This window comes from Mus caroli, chromosome 7 (assembly GCF_900094665.2).
Source record: "Mus caroli chromosome 7, CAROLI_EIJ_v1.1, whole genome shotgun sequence".
NCBI lineage: Eukaryota > Metazoa > Chordata > Mammalia > Rodentia > Muridae > Mus > Mus caroli.
Genome location: NC_034576.1, coordinates 107449194 through 107454176, shown reverse-complemented (window position 1 = coordinate 107454176; position 4983 = coordinate 107449194). Strand labels below are relative to the sequence as shown.

General features: G+C 38.4%; 1 pseudogene; it reads left to right on the top strand.

Moving 5' to 3' along the window:
• Positions 1–2198: 2198 nt before the first annotated feature.
• Positions 2199–3143, top strand: LOC110298022 (annotated as a pseudogene).
• The last annotated feature ends 1840 nt before the right edge of the window (positions 3144–4983 follow it).

Sequence of the window (4983 nt, the reverse complement as noted above, 5' to 3'; positions counted from 1 at the left end):
ATGGTTTTGTTCGTTTCCATCACCTGTTTGGATGTGTTTTCTTGTTTTTCTTTAAGGACTTCTACCTGTTTGGTTGTGTTTTCCTTTTTTTCTTTAAGGACTTGTAACTCTTTAGCAGTGTTCTCCTGTATTTCTTTAAGTGAGTTATTAAAGTCCTTCTTGATGTTTTCTACCATCATCATGAGATATTCCTTTAAATCCCGGTCTAGCTTTTTGGGTGTGTTGGGGTGCCCAGGACTGGCTGAGGTGGGAGTGGTGGATTCTGATGATGGTGAGTGGTCTTGGTTTCTGTTAGTAAGATTCTTATGTTTGCCTTTCACCATCTGGTAATCTCTAGAGTCAGTTGTTATAGTTGTCTCTGGTTAGAGCTTGTTCCTCAGGTGATTCTGTTAGCCTCTACCAGCAGACCTGGGAGACTAGCTCTCTCCTGAGATTCAGCAGTTAGAGCACTCTCTGCACGCAAGCTCTCCTCTTTCAGAGAATGTGCACAGAGGCGTTCAGACCTGCCTCTTAGCAGAAGATGAAGGCCGGAAACAGGTTCTGTCCCATAAGATGTTAGCTTCTGTAGTCCACACTCTCACCTGTGCAGACTAGTCTTAGCGGAATCCAGGAACCAAGATGGCTCCCTCAGGTGCTCCAGCAAAATCCTCCCAGGCGGGTTGGACACCTCTCCTCTGGCAGAGAAGGTGCCGGGATGTCTGGAGCCCGAAAAGAGGCCTGCCTTAGATGCTCTGTGGCTCCTGCCTGTCCCAGAAGCTGTTAGCTTCTGTAGTCTACACTCTCACCTGTGCAGACTCAATTTATTTTATTCTTCTGTAATAAGTGTTGAGAGATAACCTGATTGATTTATGGATATAAAGATAAGAATATTTCAATGTTCATTTAATATTAGGTTCTTATATAGATAGGGGTTAATACTTGGCTAGCCATGGGGTTTTGTTCCATTAAGTAGCACTAGGCATGAGTTTTGTTTTCTGGAGTGGACATTATTATTAAATATTGCTATTATGATTATTATTATGATTATTTTCTCATTTGTATGTGTGTGTGTATGTGTGTGTGTGTGTGTGTGTGTGTGTGTGTGTGTATGTGCGTGCATGTGAATGCAGTGCTCCTGGAGATTAGAAATTTGGGCACCTTTCCCTGCAGCTGGAGTAATAGGTGATAGTAAGCTGCCTTTGTGAGTTGTGGGAACCTAACTTGGGTCCTTTGGAAGTTCCCTATACACTTTTATTCACTGAGCTAATGTTTGTTGAGTAGGTTTTAAATCCAATGAAAAGAATGTTTGGTTTATTCCAGAACATTCATGTTACTATTGCACTAGTGGGTTTATCTTGCCAGGCTGATTTTTACTGGAAGTCATAAATGGTTGAATTTTTTCTCTTGTAGTGTATATAGCATATCCCAGTATTATGAAAATTATCCAGGACGGATGAAGCTTCCAGGTCAATACTGGCATGATTTCTTCATGTTATATAACTGAAATGTGTGATGTATTTAGCAATAGTGTCTTGTGTTCTAGAAGGTAACCAAAACACTGGCAATAGTCTGTAAGCAACAACTCAAGAAGAGGTAACCCATACATGGCATTGGGCTTTTAGTTGATAGCCTATGTTGTTTGGTTAGCACTGTCCCCTGATTATAGTTATTTACAGTCAAGTTAAGGAGCAGGGAAGAGATACATTCATTATACATGAAAGTAGACCATGGCTTTCTTTTTACTCATATTTTTTACTCATAGTCCTAGTTATATAAGTGACATTTGAAGGAAAAATTTGAAAGCTAAAATATTATCTGCAGTCTGACCTGTAATCATTTATCAGTCAGATAATACTTCTACACAATTCATAAGTCATACTTCAAAATGTTGTAGCCTATATAGAAGTCGGTATGACTTGGCTAGGTTCATCCTCCACACTAAACTTGGTTTATATAAAGACATAACTTCATTTAGTTTAACTGGTGCAGAGTCTAAATATTCATCTACTTGTTAAAACATATTCACATCCATATTCCATTTACACTAGTGAAAAGAGAAAAAGAGAGGAAATATGATGGAAAACACATTTCTATACTTCATGAGAGGTATACTAATGGCATCCTTTCTGTTCTTATTCATTACTAGTGCTGATGAAGTGTTGTCAAGTCTATGTGTAGATTCCTTCAAATGAGTCTGTCCATCAGAGGCTCCTGACAGCATGTCACCAGGCAACAGCTCATGGTTTCATCCTTCTTCTTTCCTGCTCTTGGGAATCCCAGGACTGGAAGAGTTGCAGTTCTGGCTTGGTTTGCCATTTGGAACAACCCATCTTATTGCTGTCCTAGGGAATGTCATCATTCTCTTTGTAATCCATCTAGAGCACAGCCTTCACCAACCTATGTTCTACTTACTGGCCATACTGTCTGCTACTGACTTGGGTCTGTTTACAGCAACTGTACCCAGAACACTTGGCATATACTGGTTTGGCTTCCATAAGATTGCCTTTAGGGACTGTAGCTCAAATGTTCTTCATACATCTGTTTACAGGCATGGAAACATTCATACTTGTGGCTATGGCCTTTGATTGCTACATTGTTATCTGTAACCCTCTTCGATACAACACTCTCCTCACCAACAGAATGATCTGCATTATTGCTGGAGTTTGACTATTCAGAAATTTCATTTTGTTTTTTCCACTTATATTTCTCATTCTAAGGCTTTCATTCTGTGAGCATAATATCATACTGCACACATACTGTGAGCACATGGGTATTGCCCGGCTGGCATGCATCAGCATCAAGGTTAATGTATTATTTGGATTAATACTCATATCTATGATACTTCTGGATGTTATTTTAGTGCTCTGTCCTATGTGAAAATTCTTCAGGCTGTATTCAAATTTCCATCCTGGGAAGCCAGGCTCAAAGCTCTTAATACCTGTGGTTCCCATGTGTGTGTGATCTTGGCTTTCTTCACTCCAGCCCTTTTCTCCTTCTTGACTCATCGATTTGGGCACAATATTCCACGATATATCCACATCCTTCTTGCTAACTTATATGTAATCATTCCCCTGGCTCTTAACCCTATTATTTATGGGATGAGAACCAAGCAGATTCAAGATCGTCCAGTGACGATATTGTTTAGCAAGGAAGTTTTACTGTGAGCCTCTGATTTGTAGTATTATAGTCTTTTTCCTTTCTAAAGAGGAGTACTTATATGTAAGTAAGCATAAATGGAAAAAAAGTACAATGGAGAAATAAGGATACAGCACTAAAGTACAGAGAAATAAAAAGAGGAAAGGAAACTTCTAGGTTAAACACCAGGAAGCCTCTTGTGCACAGAATGAGTCTCTGCATATATCTTGTTTCAGCTAAGACAGTGAAAAAAGTTTATCAAAATCTTTTAGCTTCACTTGCCACACAACAAACACTGTGTCTTCTAGTGTGTGTGTGTGTGTGTGTGTGTGTGTGTGTGTGTATGTGTGTGCCAATTAGACAAGACCCTATAGATAGACAAGAGTTTCGAGCCCTTTTCAAGCATGAAGGATTTCTTCTAGATGGCAAGTATGACTCACATGCATCCTAGACACGGGCTGTAATCAGAGAGTGGGTCCTGTTAAGAGATGACTGAGAAAACTCTTAACTCATCCTCTGACCTTCATAGTTCCTATTCTGGTACTGGTCACATAAAATTATTTAAAATTTGCCTTTTACAATATACTAAGAAATTGAAATCTGCAAATTCAATACTGTAAAAAGATGCTTGTAACTCATATCAGACAACATATTTGGATTGCAACTTTACAGAACATTTTTATACATGTAGTAAGACAACCATCCAACATTTGAAAACTTAGTCAAGTTTCAAATAGATAATCTCTTCATAAAGAGATTAGTCACAAAAAACACATGAAAACTCACCAGGAAATACAAATTAGTTTATAATGAAATGACATTGCACACCTAAAAGATATTTTCATGTTCTTTTTGTTACTATAGCTTTGTAACATATCTTGAAATGTAGAATGGTAATCACTCCAGCATTGATTTCCCCTTTTGTTTTTCTTTTCTTTTATGTGTGTGTGTGTATGTGTGTTCATTGTTTCTTAGGCTATCAAGGGTATTTTGTGTTTCCATAAGAGTTGTAGGATATTTTGGTTTCTGTTTTTTGAAGAATGTCATGGGAATTTTGAGTGAGATTTCACTAAATCTGTAAATTACATTTAGTTGAATTGGATCTGGCCTGTGCCAAGGACCAGCCTCAGCTTAGAGAGGGATTTTGAAGAAGTGGTGTTCAGGAGCAGTGAAAAGAACAACTAGAGTCAAATTGTGTGTACAAGATGATAGCCTGTCTTCTGATAGAGACAGTCTTCTGAAGATAATTAGACAGCCCCACTCTTGAAGACCAAAGTCCAGTCGTTTATTTAAATATCAAATCAATCACCCACCCCAGGTTCCCTCTTGATTATCCCACCACTCAGCATTTTTTTTATCATAACCTCTTGAATCCTAGGAAAAGACAGCAATGAGATTATTCTTAACATTATAAATGAATTCAGAGATCTGCCTGCTTTTGTAAGAATAGACAATAAGCTAGCTAGTGGGATCCAGTTCTGAGATCACCACTCCTATCATGCTTTGGCCTAAATTCTCCCTGACCCAAGCTGACATTGACCTCTGGAATAGGCCTGCCTTTGTATCTTTCTGACAATCTATCTCATGGTGCAGCTGCCTCTGTTCTTTTAGGTCCATGAAACCCCTCATATAATTCATATTGCACCCCAATATTTTACATAGCCAATAAATTCTGTTTATATATTTTTGAGGTCATGTTTTCAGAGTTCTTTCCCACATTCTTAAAAGCTGTGAGCATCATATCCCTCATATTTTTTGTGAGCACATGGGCATTGCCTGTCTAGTTTGTATCACCATCAGAGTCAACATCATGTTTATTCTTATCAATATTGCTCTTTTGCTCCTGGATGTGGTTCTTTTTTTTTTTTT